General features: G+C 45.9%; 1 long non-coding RNA gene across 3 annotated transcripts in view; it reads right to left on the bottom strand.

Annotated features, from left to right (window-relative positions):
* The window catches only part of LOC131496147 (uncharacterized), an 81,408-nt gene that overhangs the window by 45,367 nt on the left and 13,581 nt on the right, over positions 1 to 22,460 (bottom strand). For 2 of the 3 annotated variants that reach the window (XR_009254348.1, XR_009254346.1), the window contains exons 2-4: positions 19,811 to 19,993; positions 7,965 to 8,141; positions 5,024 to 5,216 (exon numbers count right to left, since the gene is read on the bottom strand). This is a non-coding gene — a long non-coding RNA (uncharacterized LOC131496147). The remainder of the gene's footprint in view (positions 1 to 5,023; positions 5,217 to 7,964; positions 8,142 to 19,810; positions 19,994 to 22,460) is intronic. The other variant, XR_009254347.1, reaches the window with a different exon arrangement.

The raw sequence follows: 22,460 nt of genomic DNA, 5'->3' as shown, positions 1-22,460 counted from the left end.
CACCTTTGCACCCGTCCACTTTGCACACCTGTCCACTTTGCACCCGGAGACAAAACAAACAAACAAACAAACAGAACCAAATCACAAAAACCAGGATCGCTCTGTGTGCTCCCAGCCCGCAAAATATGAAACCTCAAAGCTTTCCTGCAGGTTACCGACCTCCTACAAAAAAACGTGTCTCTCCCTAACTTTTACAAAGTTGATGTCTGAAGATCCGTCTCAGCCTCTGTAAATACTAAAATCATGCAAGAAAACTAATTTTTCTATGCTAAACAGACTGACTATAAACTCAGTGATTCAGTAATTTCTTCCCTTTAAACACCTGTTGCCTTTTTTCCTTGGTCAGCCTGCCTTTCTCAAGCCTGGACTCCCTTACAAACTTCTTTATAAGCCAAGTTGTTTTCTTAAGGTATTTTCATCTCTGAGTCCTTCTGTGACAGTGACTTGCTTATCTGTCCCCATCTTGTGGTCCTACATCCCTCTCTCCATACCTGCTTCTAGTCATGGCCGTGTGGCTCCTGTCAAACCAACCTTCTCACAAATAACAACTGTAAACTCTGGGCAAAACATAAAAACAACCAACCAAAGACACTGGGGAGTAACCAGAACAGGCAGATACCGGAAGGAAGTGAGCAATTGGATGCAAGGAAAAGAAGTGGGTGCATTTCCTGGTTTTCATGGCTTTTATCCAGGGGGACGTGCTTGGATTACAGTATACAAGGCAGCTGAAAGTCAGAAAGAAAACCCAAAGTCTTACTCCCGTGAAGCACCAGAACATAGAGTTGAGAGAGACACAGCTCCTGTAAAGCAAAGGGGAAACCCTGGAAAGTGGAGAGCCAGAAAGGAAGAGCCCCAGACTGCGTGCATAAATTTTGCGGGAGTCCCTGGCTCGTGCCAGAACCACACTGGAGGAAGCAGCCCTCAAGCCATCCAGCCAAGACTACATGAAGTGAGCAGAAATTTGACCTACGGTTCACAGCACAGAAGACAAAGCTAGCAGTCTGAATGTAACCAAGTTAACTGCCTACCACCAGAAACAAACAAACAAACAAACACAGAACACAACTCTTACAGACACAGAACACAACTCTTCACGAGAACATACCACAATTGAGAATCTCAACAACACATCATTCACAATGTCCAGGACACGGTTCTAACCTACTTAACAATTGGGGCGCCTGGGTGGCTCAGTTGGTTAAGCGTCTGACTCTTGACCTTGGCTCAGGTCAAGATCTCACGGTTCATAAGTCTGAGCCCCGTGTCAGGCTCTGTTCTGTTCTGACAGCGAGGAGCCTGCTTGGGATTCTCTCCCTCCTTCTCTCGCTGCCTTTCCCCCCAACCCCCATGCACGCACACTCTCTCTCTCTCTGAAAAATAATAAACTTAAAAAATAAAAAAATAAACTTAAAAAAGTACTTAGAATAATTACAAAGAAACAGGAAGACATTATCTACACTCCAGAAAGAAATAAAATCAATGAAGATCAACCCTGATGAATAGTATGTGTTGTATGAATAGTATGATTCACATACCGTTAGCAGATAAGGGCTATAAAACAATTATCGTAACTAAGCTCAAGGACATAAAGGAAAGTATGTTTATAATAAATGAAAAATACCAGCAGGTAACTAGAAACTACAAAAAGAACTAAATAGAAATTCTGGAACTGAAAACTATCTATCTGAAAGGTTAAAAACCACTGGATGGGCTTAACAGCGGAATGAAGACGAACTTAAAGACAGATGAATAGATTTCTTCTCTCTCTTTTTTTTTAAGTTTATTTATTTATTTTGAGAGAGAGAGTGAGAGACAGAGCTTGAGCAGGGGAGGGGCAGAGAGAGAGAGGGAGACACATAATCTGAAACAGGCTCCAGGCTCTGAGCCATCAGCACAGAGCCCGATGCGAGGCTTGAACCCACAGCCATGAGATCATGACCAGAGCTGAAGTCAGACGCTTAACCGACTGAGCCCCCCAGGCGCCCCAGTAGATTTGTTTTCTACTCTGAAGAGCCAAAGGGAAAAAAAATGATGAAAAAAATAACAGCTTCAGGAAGCTGCAGGACATTATGAGAAGAGTAAACATGCGTGCAATTAGAGTCACAGAGGAGAAGAGAAACAGACAAGAGCTTGAAGACATAACGGCCAAGCTTTTCCCCAAATTGCTACCCCATCTAGACAGCAAGCTCAGTGAAACTCAGGAACTCCAGGATACACATCCTTAGCGGTCGACTCAGCGCCTGGCAACACGGCAGATTTGCCCCTTGTACACATTTATGCGTTCAGCACCCAACCTAATTCTTTATTGAGTGCTTACTGTATGTAAAGCACGATGAAAGGCGCGAGGGGCACAAAGATGCCTCAGGGACAGCCGCTGTGCTCAGTGCGGGGAAATAGGGCTTTGAAAAAGACAAGAGGGAGGAACCCAGCTGCTTCTTGTTGAGGAAGGAGAGGGTTTCATTCTCTCCCAGGCCTTGCATGCTGATTTGCTCGGTTTGCTTACGGTCGTCCCTACCGAAGGGAGAACGTAACCCTGTGAGTCCCGAGTGAGAAGGGGTCTCCTATCAGCAGGCGACAGTTCCAGGGGCCTCTCTCCAGATCCCCTTCAAACAGTCCTTTTCTCCCCAAACTTTGTCCGTTTAGGACAAAAGCGGGAGCCTCGTCCACACAATTTTCACTAATTCTGCTTGAAGGCGCCTTTCGCTTTTAGGCAGAATTTATATCCTAGGGACATCTCCAGGTGATTAACCGCGACACACGACGACGCTTGTGTCACATGTAAGGAGAAACGGCTGAACGGGATCATCTCTCCACCTGGAAAGCGTACACAGTTGCAGAGGTGTGAACGCCCCTCCAGGGCGTAAAGCCTAGAAGCTCGACAGGACTCCGTTTGTGTGTATGTCAGAGAGACAGCAAGGCAGAGAGAGTCGCAGAGGCAGACGCAGGGTGAGCGGGACTCTTAGCATTCCCTCCTCTCCGTGAAACGTCGCGTCGCGGCCGTTTCCTCGGGCTGCTTGCACGCTGTCCACTTGCAGCCCGTGCTTCTGAGAGGCAGCCTGTCCACAAGTAAACTCAACAACACGCCCGGGCAGACGGGTGCCGGTCTGAGAGGCTCCTTCAAAGTCTCACCGTGGATACAAGGGCACGGTTTGGGGCACAATCCCCAAAACGAGACGCCTGGAACCATGAATTTAGTAAACGCCCTGAAAAGAACCGCTGGGAATATCTTATTTCTGTTGCAAAAAAGAATTCACCCACAAAGATATGAGCAGAAGTTAGATTTGGGTATGTTTGCAGCAGCCTCTGCGTCCAGGAAGTGGCATTTATGAGTTTGGTTCTGGATCTGTCACTGGCTCCATAAGTGACTTCAGCCAATGTTGTAGTCACTGGTGCCTGCGTAGCCGCCAGTCGGGGATGATATTCTCTGCCACCCGTTTCTCAGCCATGCCACATGTGTCATATCGTGGCGGTTGTCATCCTGAGTTACTCCTGTGCTCCCGGCACTGTGATGCACTCTACTTGCATTCTTTCTTTCTTTTTTTTTTTTTTTTAATTTTTAAACACTTATCTATTATTGAGAGACAGAGAGACACAGAGCATGAGCAGGGGAGGGGCCGAGAGATGGAGAGACGCAGAATCCGAAACAGGCTCCAGGCTCCAGGCTGCGAGCTGTCAGCACGGAGCCCGACGCGGGGCTCGAACCCACGAACCGCGAGGTCGTGACCTGAGCCGAAGTTGGACGCTCGACCGGCTGAGCCACCCGGGCGCCCCTACTTGTGTTATTTCTGATCCTACCAACCCTCCTAAAGGTGGGCACTATTCAATTTATAGATGATGATGCTGAATCTCAGAGAGGTTCAGATTTGGAAAAGTCACGCTAACTAGTACGTAGTAGTGACAGGATTCTACCAGACACCTCTTGCGATTTTATCTTAGTGTGGTTTTATCCATTACTTGATATATAAAAACACTCTATGTGTATATATATATATATACATATATATATATACATATATGTATGTATATATATGTATATATATAGGAGGAGAAGGGGGAGGAGAAGGAAGAGGAGAAGGAGAAGGAAGCAAAAGAAGGAGGAAGAGGAGGAGGAGAGGGGGAAGAGGAGGAAGACGAAGGAAGCTTAGGATCTACATGCATGGAGTGTAAATCCAGATCAAAGATGAGATACGGCCTAAATCAATCAGAGACTAAACAAAGCACAGAAAAAGCTACAAGCTGCGAGGACCACGCACAAAACAAAAAGTCAGAGAGTATTTAGATGCCTGGTCCATCCCCTGAAAATCACTGAAGACTCTTAGTTTTCGCGTTGTATCCATCTGGACCTGGAAAACAAACCAGGAGTCTTACACCCACACCACACGAGACCAGGGCTGTGCGTCCCCCCACATGACGTCTGTACTCGAAGACGAGTCTCTAATGTTTGCAAATCCACAGCACTGGAAAAATGGTTGTTGACAAGCACACGGGAGCCCACTGTACCGTCTCTGTATTGGGGCAGGCCTAAGATTTCCCATAACCCAAGTTTTAAAAGCGAGAAAGGGGGAAAGAGAAAGCAAAAGAAAAACGGCAGTCTGCCTGGGATGGAAAACAAGCAAGGCCTGAAAACAAAGAAGAAATCCTGATACAGTAAGTGACTCGTGAAGGGGCCTCTTTCCCCCGGCTGGACAACAGTTCTAGGACTTCAAGAGGAGAAAACGCAGGGAGAAGAGAGAAAGGTCCTCCTGTGAAAGCCCGAGTGTGTTCTCACGAGATGTGAGGGACTCCAAATGACCAAGAAAAGCCAGCATCTTGGAAGAGACGCCAGAGGGGCCCGATATGGCGGAGCCCGAGCACCTGCACAGGGACCTCGTGAACAAGGGCAGGCGACACCAGACGACTGCTGACAATGAACGTAACAGCATCCCAGAGCAGAACTCAAAAGCATGCCTAGGATATTGACATACACATACCAAAGACAGATCTACACTGATGTCCCCGTGAATCGGTCTGCTTAAGCACTCACCAGGACTTCCAAACACTTAATTGACCTTTCTCGAGTTGACCTTGTTTGCTGCCATTGGCACAAAGCGGCCAGCTGGGGCTGTGACGGTTATTCTTCCGTTCACGCATAACTTGTAAACCGGTGATTCCCGACGTTTTTCAAGTTACCATGGCTTACTTGATTTTATGAAAATTGTTCCTTTTTTTTTTTCTCCCTAAAGGAAAAAAAGCTTTATGACATATTTGTGTTTTGTTTTGGTTTTTTTTGATGAAACTAAACAAAACTAAAAGTCCTAGTAATTCTCTTCAAAAAACTGTCTTTCGGGGTCCGTGGCTGGCTCAGCCAGTGGAGCTGCAATCCTTGATCTTGGGGTGGTGAGTTCAGGCCCCAAGTAGAGATTACTTAAAACTAAAATCTTTAGGGGCGCCTGGGTGGGTCAGTCAGTTAAGCGTCTGACTCTTGATTTTGGCTCAGGTCATGATTTCACGGTTTGTGAGATTGAGCCCCACACTGGTCTCTGTGCTGACACCACAGAGCCTACTTGGGATTCTCTCTCTCCCTCTCTCTCTGTTCCCCCACTCTCGTGCGCAGCTCTTTCTCTCTCAAAATAAATAAATAAATATTTTTTAAAAAGAAGATCCTTAAAAAATTGTTTTTCATGGGATGCCTGGGTGGCTCAGTGAGTTAAACATCTGAGTCTTGATTTTGGTCATGATCTCGTGGTTCATGGGATCGACCTGTGTATGGGGCTCTGTACTGATAGCACAGAGTCTGCTTAGGACTCTCTCTCTCCTTCTCTCTCTCTCTGTCCCTCCCCCAGGTGCTCTCTTTCTCTTTCTCTCAGAATAAATAAATAAACATTTTTAAAAATTGTTTTTCTCTTTTTTCAATGTTTATTTATTTTTGAGAGAGACAGAGCGCAAGCAGGAGAGGGGCAGAGAGAGAGGGAGACACAGAATCCGAAGCAGGCTCCAGGCTCCGAGCTGTCGGCACAGACCCCGACGCGGGGCTCGAACCCACAAAAGGCAAGATCGTGACCTGAGCCAAAGTCAAATGTTTAACCGACTGAGCCACCCAGGCGCCCCCCCAAAAATTGTTTTTCATATTAATAGGAGCACAAAAATATCCAGCATTCAATAAGGTTAAACATCCAATGAAAGACTACGAGCCACACAAAGGAATAGTAAAACCTTACCCTTAACAAGGAGAATGATCAATGAGGATAAACCGACCCACAACTGATAGCCCCAGATGTGAGCATTAACAGACAAGGACATAAAAACAGCCATCACAGTTGTATTATACTTGTTCAAAATTTCAGTGGACACCTGAAAGCTATTTCTTAAAGACTCTTATCAAACTTCTAGACAATATAGCAATGGAACAGAACAAAGAGCACAAAACTAAACCCATGCATTTTTGGTCTACTAATTTATGACAAAGGACGCAAGGACGTACAACGGGGAAAATACAGTCTCTTCAGTAAATAATAGCACTGGGAAAACTGAACAGTCACGTGCACAGGAATAAAATCAAACCCCAGTCTCACACTATATACAAAAATCAACTCAAAATCGACTGAAGACTTAAATTTCAGACCTGAAAGCATAAAAATCCTAGAAGAAAACGTAGGTGGTGAGCTCCCTGACACCTCTCTCGCAATGAGTTTTTGGATTTGACACCAAAAAGCAAAAGCAACAAAGGCAAAAATAAACAAGTGGGACCACATCAAACGAAGAAGCTCCTGTGCTGTTGGCGGGACCTAATGTGGTGCCACCACTGTGGGAAACAGTACAGAAGTTCCTCAAAACATTAAAAATAGAGCTCCCTTATGGGCCAGTAATTTCACTTCTGGGTATACATCCAGGGGAAGGAAGGCCGGCCATCAAAGAGGCATCTGCAGCCCTGTGATCTTACAGCATTCTTTTTTTTTTTTTTAACGTTTATTTATTTTTGAGACAGAGAGAGACAGTGTGAGCAGGGGAGGGGCAGAGAGAGAGGGAGACACAGAATCCGAAACAGGCTCCAGGCTCTGAGCTGTCAGCACAGAGCCCGACGCGGGGCTCGAACTCATGGACCGTGAGATCATGACCTGAGCCGAAGTCGAACGCTCAACCAACTGAGCCACCCAGGCGCCCCTCTTACAGCATTCTTCACAAGGGTCGAGATATGGAAACAACCTAAGTGTCCATCAGCGAAGGAATGGACAACAACGTGCACACGCACATACGCATACATACACTGGGATATCATTCCGCCACGAGAATGACACTCGTGACATCGTGGATGGACCCTGATGGCATCACACGAACTGAACTAAGCCAAGGGGAAAAACTACATGGTGTCACTTCCGTGTGCAACCAAGCAATACAAGTCAAGCTCACAGAAACAGAGAACGGATGGGCACCTGGGGGGGCCCAGGCGGTGAAGCGGTCGACTTAGGCTCAGGTCATGATCTCCCAGCTCCTGAGTTCGAGCCCTGCGCCGGGCTCTGTGCTGACAGCTCGGAGCCTGGAGCCTGCTTCGGATTCTGTCTTCCTCTCTCTCTGCCCCTCCCCTGCTTACACTCTGTCTCTCGGTCTCTCTCTCTCGGTCTCTCTCTCAAAAATAAACATTTAAAAAATTTAAAAAAAGAAAAAAGAAACAGAAAAGAGACAAGTGGTTGCCACAGTGGGGGAGGGGACAATAGAGAGGTTGTTAAAAGGGCACAAACTTTCAGCTAGAAGATGAATAAGGACTCGGGATCTAATGCACAACATGGGGACTACAGCTGATAATACTGTGTCACATAACTGAAATTTGCTAAGAGAGAGAGAACTCAAATGTTCTCACACACATACGCACAAACACACACAAGATAAATATTGGAGGTGATGGGTGCGTTAATTAACTGGATGGGAGAAACTCTTTCACAATGCACGCATATATCAAATCATCACAGCGTATCCTTTAAATGTCTTACCATTTTAGGGCGCCTGGATGGCTCAGTTAGTTGAGCGTTGACTCTTGGTTTCGGCTCAGCTCATGATCCCAAGGTTGTGGGTTCGAGTTCCGAATGGGGCTCTGCGCTGACAGTGTGGAGACTGCTTGGAATTTTCTTTGTTTCTCCCTCTTCCCCTCTACCTTGCTCCCGCTCTCTCTAAAATTAAACAAAGAAAAATTTTTTAAAAATAAATCTTACCATTTTTTTTGGTCAATCATACTTTAATAAAGCTGAAAAAATAAAGTAAAATAAAATAAAATACCAGCCAACACCTAAACAACTCCTTAAAAAAAAAAAAAAGCTTCTAGAGACAAAAACTACATTATCTGAAACAAAAATTAGGTCAGATAGAATCAATGGCAAAGTAGATATTGCAAAAGAAAAGGTTAGTGAATTTGAGACATAGCAATAGAAACTACTCAAAAGTAACCAGAGAGAGAAAAAAAAAGAATTTAAAGAAATAAAATCCTCGGTGAGCTGTGGGCCAATGTCAAGCAGCCTCATATACATGTAATGGGAATCCCCCAAGGGTATGAGGCATAGGGACATAAAACAATATTTGAAGAAACAGTGGTTGAAATTTTACCAAATTGCATGGAAACTGTAAAGCCACAGATATGAGAAGCCCCATAAACCCCGGCACTTGCAACATGAAGAAAGCCATGTCAAGGCACATCATATCTATGCTGAAAACTGCTGATAAAAAGTCAATTGGCAAAAAAAAAAAAAAAAAAAATGAACCCCAACCGCAGCCTTCCACCGTTTACAAAAATTAACTCAAAATGCATCGATTCAAATGTAAAATGTAAAACTATGAAATTATGACGAAAAAACAACACAGGAGAAAATCTTGAAGATGTTCAACTAGGAAGAGTGCTCAGATTTGATGTTAATAATATGATCCGTAAAAAGGAAAACTTGACAAATTAGACCTCTTAAAAATTAAAAATGTTTGCTCTGTGAGAGAACCTGTTGAGAAAACAAAAAGACAGACTCCAGACTGGATCAAAATCTTTGCAAACCACCCATCTACCAAAGGACTCGGTGTCTAGAATATATAAAGAACTCTCAAAACTCAACAGCAGAAAGGCACACAATACGGTTAGAAAGTTGGTTAAGGACATGTCAATGAAGTGAATATACAGATGGAAAATAACCAGATGACCCAATGTCAAAAATCAGCAACCAGGGAAATGCACGTTAAAGCCACAGAACAAAAAATCTCAGTGCTGGCAAGAATGTGGAAAAACTGGATCACCCAGAGATTGCTGGTAGGAACATAAAAGGCTACAGCCACTCTGGAAAATAATTTGGCATTTTCTTCTCAAACTAAAAATGCACTTACCATGCAACCCAGCCTTAGCACTGTTGGGTATTTATCCCAGGCAAATCAAAACCCGCATACACTCAAAAACCTATACGTGAATGTCCATAGCAACTTTATTTGTAATAGCCAAAAACTAGACTCAACACAAATGTCCTTCAATGTATAAATAATTAAATACATTGCGGGACATCCACACCAAGGAATACTACTGAGAGATCAAAAGGCACAAATTCTTGGTACAATGAGACCTTGGGCTGGCCTCCAGGGAAAGCAAAAGGCTATATATTGCACGATACCATGTAAACGATTCCATTTACATAACATTCCTGAGATAACTAGAATACGAAATGGACAACAGATTAGTGGTTGCCAGAGGTCATGGATTGGAGGAAGGGGGGCAGAGTGGCTATGAAGGTACAGGGGAGCCTTGTGGTGATGAGAGACACTGTATCTCACTTGTGGTGGCAATTACAGGAAGCCACGCGTAAAGTAAAACTGCACAGATACATACATACACACATCCACGCACACGCAAACGAGTGCATGTAGAGCTGAGGAAATCTGCATAAACTCTGGGTTGTATCAATGCCAATTTCCTAGTTTTAATGCAGTCCTATGGTTACACAAGAGATCAACATTGAAGGAGGCGGCTGAAGGGGACACCGGACCTTCCTATACATTTCTCTGCCACTTCCTGTGGATCTACAATCATTTCAAAAGAAAAAGTTAAAGAGAATAAGAAACTTACTATTTACATAAAAACAATATAGCCTAGGGTTTCTTACATCCTATAGCAAAAATGTAAGTAAAAGATATGACAGCAATGGCATAGAAACCAGGAGGAGAGAAACAAAGGTAGACTCCACGGGCTCTCACACTACACCTCCAGTGGCAGAATGTAACCTGATGGCAGACTGACGAGTTAAAGACAATACCGCGACCCTAAAACCCCAACGTAACCACTAAAACATCAAGGTGAAGAGATACAACTAACAAGCCAACAAAGAAGATAAAATGGAGGGGCGCCTGGGTGACTCAGTCGGTTAAGCATCCAACTTCAGCTCAGGTCATGATCTCATGGCTCGTGGGTTCAAGCCCCACGTCGGGGTCTGTGCTGACAGTTCAGAGCCTGGAGCCTGCTTTGGATTCTTTGTCTCCCTCTCTCTGCCCCTCCCCTGCTCATGCTCTCTCTCTCTCTCAAAAATAAATAAACAAATAAAAAAGATAAGATGGAAACATAAAAAATATTCAAATCCAAAAGAAGGCAGCAAGAGAGGAAAAAGGGAATAAAGAACAGATGAAACTAATAGAAAACAAATATAAATGATAAATTTATTTTTTTAATATTTCACATAACCAAATTTTTTAATGTTTTTTATTTATTTTCAAGAGAGAAAGAGAATGCACACAAGCAGAGGAGGGGCAGAGAGAGAGGGAGACATGGAATGTGAAGCTGGCTCCAGGCTCTGAGCTGTCAGCACAGAGCCCGATGCGGGGCTCAAACCCACAAACCACAAGATCATGACTTGAGCCGAAGTCAGACGCTCAACCAATTGAGCCACCCAGGTGCTCCGATGATAAATTTAAATGTAATCATATGAGGGGCACCTGAGTGGTTTGGTCGGTTGGTTAAGCGTCCAACTCTTGATTTTGGCTCAGGTCATGATCTCACTGTTTGTGAGATCAAGCCCCGCATCAGTCTGTGCTGAGAATGGGAGCCTACTGAGACTCTTTCCCTCCCTCTCTCTCTGCCCATCTCCTGGTCGCTCACTCACACAGTCTCTCTCAAACTAAATAAAATAAACTTTTAAAAAAGGTAACCAGATAAATAATAACTGTGTCCAACAAAAGCAAAATGCACACTCTTCAAGTACACATGGAACATTTATCAAGATGGATCATATTCTGGGCCATAAAACTTATCTCAATAAATGTAAAAGGGCTTAACTCATACAAAGTATGTTCTGTAATCACACGGAATTAAATTAGGAATAACAGAAAGGTATCTGGAAAAATCTCCAAATAACACATCTCTAAATAACCCATGGGTCAAAGAATAAATCAAAAGGAAAATTAGAAAGTACTTTTCATGACATGAAAATGAAAATACAACCTATCAGAGTTTGTGGGATTCTACTAAAGCAATTCTTATAGGGAAATTTACAGCACTAATTAATTGCCTATTAGAATAAAAGAAAGGTCTCAAATCAGTGACCTCAGGACCTATGATATGAAACTAGAAAAAGAAGAATAAGTGAAACCAAAGTAAGCAGAACATAGGAAATAACAAAGATCAAAGAGAAAATCGATGAAACAGAAAACAGAAAAACAACATACAGAATAAATGAAATCTAAAGGTGGTTCTTTGAAAAGATCAATAAAATTAATACACTTCTAGACAGACTGATCAGGAAAAAAGAGAGAAGAGACAAATTACCAATATCAGGAATGACAGAAGTAAGTGACATCACTACAGACTTTACAGATACTAAGGGGATAACAAGAGAATATTATAAACAACTTTATGCTTATAAATTTGACAACTTAGATAAAACATTGTTTGAAAGATGCAAACTACGAAAGCTCACTCAAGAAGAAATAAATAACTTGAATAGACTTTTTTAAATTTTTAAAAATATTTTATTTATTTTTGATAGAGAGAGAGCACAAATGGGGGAGGGGCAGAGAGAGAAGGAGACACAAAATCTGAAGCAGGTTCCAGGCTCAGAGCTGTCAGCACAAAGCCCAAGGCAGGGCTCAAAGTCATAAATTGTGAGATCATGACCTGAGCCGAAGTTGGACGCCTAACCGACTGAGCCACCCAGGTGCCCCTTGAATAGAACTATTTCTGTTAAAGGCATTAAATTAAATTAATTAAGGTTTAAATCCTTCCACAAAGAAAGCTCCTAGCCCAGATAGTGAATTCTACCAAGTATTTAAGGAAAAAGTAACACCAACTCCACACAGAGTCTTGCAGAAAATTGAAGAAGAGTAAATAATTCCCACTTCACTCTATGAGCTAGCACTGCTCTGATACCAAGGCCAAAAAACATTATAAGAGAAAAAACCACAGACCAATATCCTCATGAACATGGATACAAAATTCTTAAATAAATTTCAGTAAATGGAATCCAACAATTATTAAAAGGGTAATACAGGGGTAATACAGTCAGTTAACCGCCCAACTCTTGATATTGGCTCAGGTCATGATCTCACAGTCATGAGATCAAGCCCCACATTGGGCTCTGTGCTGGGCATGGAGCCTGCTTGGGATTCTCTCTCTTCCTCTCCCTCTGCCCCTCCCCTACTTATACTCACTCTGTCTCTAAAAAAAAAAAAAAAAAAAAAAAAAAAAAAAAAACATAAAAATTTTAAAAGAGTAATACATTATGACTAAGAATGGTTTATCCCAAGAATGCAGCCTCAGTTTAACATTTGAAAAACAATGTCAGTCATTCTATTAACAAATTCATAAGAAACACCATGTGATCACTTCTAATGCAGAAAAAGCATTTGATAAAATGCAACACTTTTTCATGACAAAAAGACTCAACAAACTAGGACTAGAAGGAAACTTCTTCAACCTGATAAAGAGCATTATGAAAAGCCTGTAGCTGGGGCACCTGGGTGGCTCAGTGAGTTAAGCATCCTACTTTGGCTCAGGGCATGATCTCATGGTTCGTGAGTTCAAGCCCCATGCTGACAGCTCAGAGCCTAGAGCCTGCTTCAGATTCTGTGTCTCCCTCCCTCTGCCCCTTTCCTACTCACACTCTGTCTCTGTCTCTCAAAAATTAATAAACATTGAAACAAATTTTTTTGAAAAGTCTATAGCTAACATCATAGTTAGCGGTGAAGAACTGAATACTTCCCCCCAAGATCAGGAACAACATGAGGACATCCATTCTCATTACTTCTGTTCAACAGTGTACTAGAGGCTCTAGCCAGTGCAATCAAGCAAGAAAAAGAAATAAAAGGCATCGAGGTTGGAAAGGAAAACATAAAGTTGCCCTTAGCCCCAAACAATATCATCATCCAAGTAGAAAATGTGATGGAATCTACAAAAAAGCTACCAGAACTAGTGAGTTTAGTAAGTTTAATAAGAACATAAGATCAATATAACATGTCAATTGTATTTCTGTATACTCACAACACAAAATCAGAAACTGAAATTTTTCAAAATAATACTATTTATAACAGCATCAAAACAAAAAAAAATTAGGATAAATATGGCAAAAGGTATGCAAACAGCTACGCTGAAAACTACAAAACATTGCTAAAGAAAATTAAAGAAGAGCTTTTTAAAGGGTGGAGAAATATACATTTTCCTCGAATCTGAGAGCTCAATATTGCTCAGACGTTGACTCTCCCCAAATTGTTCTATAGATTCAGTGCAATGCCAGCGAAGATCCCAGGTGGATCTTGCAGAAATTAGCAAGGTGATTTTAACATGTAAATGAAAACGTGAAGAGCTTAGAATAGCCAAAATCGCTACGACACAAAATAAGGTTGGAGAACTCAAACTACCTGACTTCAAGATTTGTATAAAGGCTACAAGAATTGAAAAGTGGGATTTGGCGTAAATAAGCAAACAGATGAAGGGGACACAAACAGATGAAGGGAACCCGGAAATAGACCTACACATATATGGACAACTACTTTTTGACAAAGCTGCCAAAGTAGTCAGTGGAGAAAGGGCAGGGCTGGAATGACTGGTACCCACACACAAACACAATGACCTCCAGTTCATACCTGGCACCATATGCAACATGGAGTGATAGGTCTAAATGCACAACCAAAAATGGTACAACTTCTAGAAAAAAATGTTGGAGAAAAATCGTGTGATTTGGAGGCAGGCAAAGATTACTTAGAACACCAAAAACGTGACCCCACAAAAGAAAAATCGATAAAGTGCACTTAGCCAAAATCTTAAATTTAGCTCCTAAGAGAATGAAGACAACTTGTAAACTGAGAGAAAACCTTTAAAACGTGTATCTGATAAAGGATTTGTATTCGCACTACATAAAAAAACTCTGAAATACTAATAACAAGAAAACAACACATTTTTAAAGTTTATTTAGTTTGAGAGACAGAGAGAGAATGAGAGCGAGAGGAAGGGCAGAGAGAGAGAGGGAAAGAGAGAATCCCAAGCAAGCTCTGAGCCCGACTCAGGGCTCAAACTCACAAACAGTGAGATCATGACTTGAACCGAAACCAAGAGTCAGACGCTTAACAGACTGGCCACCCAGGCGCCCCAACAACACAATCTTTTAAATGGGCAAAGCATTGGAACAGGTACTTCCTCAAAGAAAACGCACAGATGGAAAACAAGCAAACAGAAGGACTCATCAGGGGAATGCACACCAAAGCCACGGCAAGAGCCCACCTCGCACCTATCGAAATGGCTAAAACTGAAAAGACTGACCATCCCAAGTGCTGGGAAGGTGACAGAGAGAGAAACTGGAAGTCCCACACGTTGGTGGAAACATAAGATGGTCCGACCACCTTGTAAAACAGTTGGGCAGCTCTTTACAAAGATAAGCAGAGCACAGGGGATTTTTAGGGCCGTGGAACTGTGGGGCATAAGTTTAGCAATTCCCTGAGTTTGCACCAATGGTTTAACAGGGTTTAGGACTAAAGCACCTAGGATTAGGTAAACAGAGCAAAAGTGCCCCCAGCATAGTACAAGGTCAGAAAGCTGCTTCCACAGAATGCAAGGTCCACAATAGGTAAACAGGTAAACAGGGCTGCAGACTGCACAGCAGGGTGAAATTGCCCAGATCTGAGCTAGTTAGCAAAATAAAGGTGCCTTGTTGACCCTGAGGTAGCATGCTCAGTCCGTCTTATCCCCTAGACAAGTTAAGATAAACAGACATGCCTCGTGCCTGCCATAAACAGCCATCTGCCCTGCGTCGGGATTTTGTTTTGTATTGAGCCAAACCCCTAACACCGCATATCTTCGAAACCCCCTTTCTCTCACACGCGAGTTAATGTTCACAGTTTTATTGTCTCTTTCTGCATGTCCATCACCATTGTTTGTAAGCCTTCTGATCCTACTAAATACGGAGCCGGGACCCTTACTCGGAGCTCTTGTCTCCTCCCGGTCATTAGCCTCTCTCATATTCAATTCTGCATCTTCTCCCTTGCTGGACAAGAGAGAACTCCAGACTCAAAGTCTGTGACATGGAACTATCCTGAATGATACTGTAACGGTGGATACATGTCATTATAATCTGTTAAACCCCATAGAATGAACATCGTGTGTCAACTACACTCAAGTAAAAAAAAGAAAAAGAAAAAGCCAACATAGAACGTAGAGCATCAGGAGCAAATCCTTAGGGATGCTGTCGATGGGTGATAACAACGTGTCAACACGGGTGGACAGATCGGAACGAATGCACCATCCGGTGTGGGGTGCTGTGCCTGTGTGGGGTAAGGGCTGCACCAGAACTCTCTGTACTTACCACTCAATTTTGCTGTGAACCTAAAACTGCTCTACAAAATAAAGACTATTCGAAAAGACAAAGGGGGTGAAGTATGGATCCACGCTACAACACGATGAACCTTGAAAACACCACACGGAGTAAAAGAAGCCAGTCCCAAAGGACCACATACGATATGATTTCATTGACATGGGATGTCCAGAGTAAGTAAATAAGAGAGACCAAACGTGGATTATTAGTGGGTAAGAGCCACCAGGGGAGGAGGAAAACAGGGAATGACTATTAACTGGCAAAACACAGTTTCTTCTGGGTTGAATGTTCTAAATTTAAGAGAGCAGTGCTGGTGCACAGCTCTGTGAATGTACTAAAAACCACTGAACTGTACACGTAAGTGGGTGAATTTTATGGTATGTTCACTAAAATCTTGAGAAATGTTTTAAAAATTAAAAACTATGAAAACCGAAAGAAGAAATGATTTATATGGTTACTCTGGAAGGCACATACGTGCGAGGAAAAGTATACGGTCAAAACCAGACATATACGTGAATTCGTGACATCTCTTTTACTTGTGGTCTCGAGTTGGACATGGGACCAGGACAGCAGGAGCCCCTTCTGTGCGGATATTGTTCCATGGAACACTGGCATGATGATCTCCCCACGGAAGGAAAGGGGTAAGAGTCGTACTGGCTATGAAAACATCTACTCTCCAAAACATATAATGACTCAGAGGTAAGTCTGTATTACACATCTTTTGTTTAAAACGTACAGTGATGGGGGCCCCTGGGTGGCTCAGTCGGTGAAACATCCGACTTCAGCTCAGGTCATGATCTTGTTGTTCGTGAGTTCAAGCCCCACATCGGGCTCTGTGCAGACAGCCCAGAGCCTGGAGCCTGCTTCGGATTCTGTGTCTCCCTCTCTCTCTGCCCTTCCCCCGTGCACGCCCTCTCAAAAATAAATTGAACATTTAAACGAAGATCCTTCTGTGCATTTATGGAAGCCCAGCTCCACCCCACCCACCCCACCTCCACGGCAACAACACTCAAAATTCAGTGATTCCAAGAACGACGGCACCAACAGATCCATTTTGCTGTGTGCACAGAGTCCTACCAGAGATCCGAGTTGTGTGATTTCGGTTTTTTGTGAGAGCAGTGGCCCTGTGCCGCGGTCTGGGTGAGAACAGGAAAACGGGTGGGTGCCACTGAGGGTCCCCATCTGTAAGTCTGGCTTCGGGTAACACGGACACACGAGCTTGACCTTCGCTTCCTGGAGACTAGAAGTTTGTAGTCGCGGGCTGTGTTGGCAGGTCCGTGAGGTCATCCAGGGTCAGCCTTCTGCCGTGGTCCTCGGCGTGTGGCTCCCGTCCTCGGCTGACATGGTGGCTGCTACAGACCTGGAATGTGGTCAGCAGCCGCGGGAAGGGGAAAGGGCAAAGGGAGGTGCTCTGACTGTTCCGGGAGGTAAGGACGGAGCTGCCCCGAGCAGGGAGAGGGCGATGGCCGGCAGGTCAGGCGCCCGGCTGCCTGGAGCCAGAAAGACGGTGGATGCAGGAACCGATCCCGGGATAACACGTGTGCTGTCCTGACCCTCGAGGGCACAAAAGGGCTGATGTCCGGAGCTGAAACGCCTGGGTTTAAAGACCAACAACCTTTCTTAAAGACCAACGGCTGCAAAGGAGTTCACTGCTGTGTTCAGGTCCCACCCTCCAGGGACCTCTCCCCATCCTGCTTAGCTGCCCAGGGTTCTTGAACTCACGAACAGTGACATCACGACCGGAGCCAAAGTCGGACGTTCAGCCGACTAAACCACCCAGGCGCCCCAGAAATATCTCCTGTTTACCGAGGCCGGCGGGGGGGCGGGATGGGAAGAGGGAAGAGGGGCATGAAAATGCAAGGCGGAGAGACAGGTGACAGGTTCATGGTGAGCTGAGTGAAGGGCACGGTCAAGCAGGGGCAGGAAACACGGGTATCGGACAGCGAGAAGCACAGAGAAGGTGGCCGCTTTCATCAGACCCGGCTCTCCTGCCGGAGGCAGGCCACCCCCACCCGAGCCGAGCCCTGCTCCGAGTTGGAACCTGGGAGAATCTGCCTCGCTCGCCCGGTGAAAGGTGCTCCTGGGGCCTCACACCTGCAAGGCGGCAGGGACCTGAGCTCGGGCTTGGCTCTCCACCTGGAGCCCCTCGGAGGGGGGCAGCCTGGCAGGGGCTGCTGCCTTCCCTCCTGTGCCCCAAGGAGCTGCCACAAGCTGCAGGACCAGCCTCCCCTCAGCAGCGGGCCGGTGAGTGAGTGCCAGGTGCACGGTGCTCCCTCAAAACGCATGAAGGGACTAAAGGTGCCTGAATGCAGAGCAAGGGGGGCAGGAGCCCGGGAGGGAACATCCTGCACTTCTGGGCATCCTGCCTTAGCTGGTACTTCAGCTACAATGTGAAGTAATTCACCCCTTCTGTGCACAACAGATCTCAGAGGGAACTAAAGCTATAAGATTAAAAAAGCTTCTCTTTCCCCTTCCCACCCCCGCACCTGCCGGCAGGCCCTATACGGGGCTGGTGCCTCAGTATGTACATATTCTGTCCAGATACCTTCTGTTGAATGTATTTGCAAGAATGTAACTTATAAACAATTTGATTAACAATAACTCACTTATAAAGTACATCCTACATTAAAATTACTAGGAAGGGCTGGGGTTAGGCGGGTGGGGGAGGGGGGTGGGCCCTTCCCCGGGAGCAGTTCCTGGGATGGCCACCAGGTGTCAGAGCCACCAACAATGCTCCCAGAGCCCGGGGCAGGGGAGTGCCAGGAAGGGTGGCAAGACCCCCCTGGCAGTGTTCGGCCCTTTGGTGAGAATTTTGTCTACTACGGCGTTGGGTGGGGGGAGTAAGGGGAGCTGCAAACCCCTTAAATTCTCAGGCCACAGATTCCCCTTCACTGGGTAGCCTCTGATCCTTGGAGAAGCCATGCGAGCGCGGCCAGGTTCTCTGGGGAAGCATGAGGATGGCCTGGGCCGTCTCCCTTCCCCAGCCAGAGGCCAGTGGAGAGGTGAGCGCCGCGGGGCACACAGAGGCGGGCTCGGCCACCCTTCCTCCACGGGTAAAGTTCTGCACGCAGAGTCGCGTCCAGCCGGGCCTGGCCCTGTCCAGCAGGCTTGGGGGGCTCAGCTCGCGGGCAGCGCCCAGGGCGATTCCGGGGTAACCAGAGCCAGCCCATTACAACAAGGAGGTCGGGGTGGGGGTGGGGGGGGCACGACGACCGTGGCTCCAGGCAAACAGCACATCTGTAGAGTGTCCAAAAGGAAGAGGTCCCTGGACCACACCCCGCTTCTGGCCTCGGGTCCAGACCCACTGCACACTGGGGCTTCTCACGGGTGAAACTTTACCACCTATAAGAATGCCAAGCTTGTGGGAGGGGGGTGGGGGTAAGGGGAGAGCTCGACACTCCCTGTACCACATCACTGACGTCTAAATAGGACTCCAGGTTCGTGATCTCCACGCATTCTGACAGGCAGATGAAGGTGACCTTTTTCTGTGATTGGAATGGCCTCATCGTCTAAACTGGTCCGTCCCACACAGGCCACGTGAAGCAACAGTAACTATCTAAGTCACTCTACACCTTACATGTCATGTGTGTAATTTAAAATAATACACCTGTTGCCATACACGTAATAAAAGCGGCAATTATCGTTAACACATAGGTAGTGTTCATATTCAAATGCGACCATGCATTTTATGCTCGATGTCTCAAGCGTCATATTCAAGCCAAATGATTCATTTAAAAATAAGAAAGGACAGAGCAACGTTTAGAGTGGGATCCACGTTAATGTACCACAACTGGTACAATAATCGTTGCTTTGATGTGGCCAACACTGGTCTGGCCGTGGAGGTGTTTTGTTCTCCATTCTCCTATTACACATGATATCAGAGGTACGGAATTGAAAAAATCTCTCATAATGCTAACCAGACTACTCCTGTGATCATTTCAGAGGGAACACTGTCCCTGAGGAGGGACAGACAGAGCCAAGGGAAGGGGCCGTCGAGCACCACCCTAATTTGCTCTGGGTTTGCCTACCTCAAGGAAGCCTCCCCTCCTGGATCATCCTGGACCCACTGGATTCCTGGTAAGTCAACGAGCCTCCCAAGCCCATGAATAGTCTAGTCTCCTTCATGAGGCCACTCATGTGACAGGGTTACACTAAGGCCCAGACAGATGCCACAGGTCAGTGTCTCACGAGATCCCCAAGCTTCTAGGTCTCTGAAAAAAAAAAAAACAAAAAAACCATGGGGCGTTGAGGGTGGTAAAGGATGGAATTCAGGCCCTGCCCACTTCGCTGAATCAAATACCTGCTTGCCACACGCCCCTCCAGTTTAATCACGTTTTGCGAGGGTGAGTCAGAGAGGAGGTGGGCGGCCGTGCTTGGTTTTCCAGGCATATGGTACCCTAATGACCAGGACTCCTCCCTCCACTTAAACCTCCCTGCACAGACACTCCTCCAAGCCGTGCACCCGGCCAGGCAAAAGGCCTGATTCAGAATCTCATCTCCTCACCGGTACCCGAGGCTGATCCCCTTCCATAAAAGGGTGAAGGAAATCATCAATGTGAACGCACAAAAACAGATGACTTCCTGAGTCACACCTGAGTTTGGGCGCAGAGTTTGGGTGCAGGGTAAGGTCAAGCTAAAAGCTCAGAGGTCACGGACCATAATTATCCCTCCAGAAGGGCAGCCTTCCTTACCCATAGCCACGCAGCTTCTGAGGCCATGAATGACAAAGAGCTGGGCCCGTCGAAACCCCAGAGGAGGAAACATTCCTCACCAGGTCTCCCAGCCCAAACTTCCGTGACAGGCACCAGAGGAGTAAACTGACTAAGCCAATGGAAGCAAGCGAGAACTGGTTCCCCTGCTCTCTAGATGGCTCATGACATTTCAGTTACGCTCAGCACAATATAGCCGAATTATTTATAACCTGTATGGAGCCTCCTGGCTTCACAGAAGAAATCTTAGTTGGTGGGGTTGAAGAAAGCTACAAGTAGAGACCAGAGAAAAGTTCACAAGTAGAAATGAGCCCGTCCAAGGGGCCGTTTGCGTCCTGGATACGTAAAGCATGGCGCCTTTTGTTCAGGAAGCCGTGAGGGTGGTGTGTTTTGGGAGGTGCTTACTTGCAATTTATTTCTCCGAATAATGTAGTGTTCATGTTCTGTCTCTCTCCATCCCTCCCCTGCTCGAGCTCTGTCTCTCTCTCTCTCTCTCAAAAATAAATAAACATTTAAAAAGTGTGTTTAAATAAATAAATAAATAAATAAATAAATAAATAAGGACTGTCAGCTTTAAAAAAAAAAAACAGGGGGTGCCTGGGTGCCTCAGTCGGTTGAGCGTCCAACTCTTGGTTTTGGCTCAGGTCATGACCTCATGGTTCATGAGTTCGAGCCCCATGTTGGGCTCTGCTGACAGCACAGAGCCTGCTTGGGATTCTCTTCCTCTCTCTCACTCTCTCTCTCTCTGCCCCTCCCCCACTTGTGCTGGCTCTTCCCCTCTCTCTCTCTCTCAAAATAAATACATAAACTTAAAAAAAAAAAAAAAGGACAATCTCAGGTCACTACTTTGCCAGCCCTACCTTCGATGACTAAAGGAAGTCACTGGGAACAGAACTGCCCTCAAAGTCAGGAACGTATGACTATCAGGCCTCGCCAGGACACCTGGGCAAGACACCTGGCCATCACGCATGTCAGTCACGGTCACCTTGCCTGAAAAGTTTAGAGGCCCAGATTCCTTTCAATTCTAAATGACCACACTGCAGAGTTCAATACATTTTCTAGATGGTCACTTCCCACAAGAACAACGGGGAACATAATAGAAAACCCCCCAAAATAGATCACTGTGCTGTAGCAGGGTCTATCACACTGTGTAGACGTGGCCTTGGTGAGGCCAGGCTGCTTGGTTAATCAGACACAGGGATGTGAACACTTTTTCGGGTAAGAGAGCCACCCACCCGCAGGGGAGGACGGACTACGATCTCCAGATCGCGACTGCGGTGGGGAGCACCTCTCTGGGGGACGGAACGAGCGTGGGTCTTTTTTGAACCTAAACCCAGTGTCTCAAGGGAACATTTTGAGTCAGAAAACAAAGCGGGCCGACAGGCTGTTTGGAGCCGCGACTCCTGCTTTTCAAGTTCACGCTCAGCCTACCTGTGGTGAGGCCTGTGGTTGCCACACCGGGGCCGTCCGCAGGGGCCAAGTGTGCTCAGAGAGGCTCTCGTTACATAACCCACGGCCACGGCCCCGCACATGCATGAGCGGGCACACATGGGATCTCGCACGCTGCATGCACGGGAAGGGGGTTAGAACACACGAGGCTGCAGGACAGTGACAGGGGTGAGCTCAGGGCCTCCTGCCGCACAGGTTAACAACAGCAGCATTTCACATTCCTGTGGTTGTATGAACCGTGTGCCTCGGGCGAAACAAAGGCTCCAAGAAGAGTAGAAAGCCAAGCGAGTTCTCAGTGAGCAGCTCCTACCCACAGGCCCTCATGACGCGGGGGACGTGGGGTTGGGCGGGGGAGACTCGGCACCTAGTGCTCCTGCGTCAGGTGTGAACGCCGTTCGGCCACTGCTGGTCAGTGTCCAGCTTGCTCCTGCTCAAAGAATGAGCCACCTTTGACTCCAAAACCAGCTTTACCCGCTCCCCGCCCCCCTGCGATCTCTCTCTCTCTCTCCCCTCCACTCTC

Source organism: Neofelis nebulosa, chromosome 15, assembly GCF_028018385.1.
Source record: "Neofelis nebulosa isolate mNeoNeb1 chromosome 15, mNeoNeb1.pri, whole genome shotgun sequence".
In the NCBI taxonomy this organism is placed as follows: Eukaryota; Metazoa; Chordata; class Mammalia; order Carnivora; family Felidae; genus Neofelis; species Neofelis nebulosa.
This window is presented reverse-complemented; position numbering and strand designations above follow the sequence as displayed.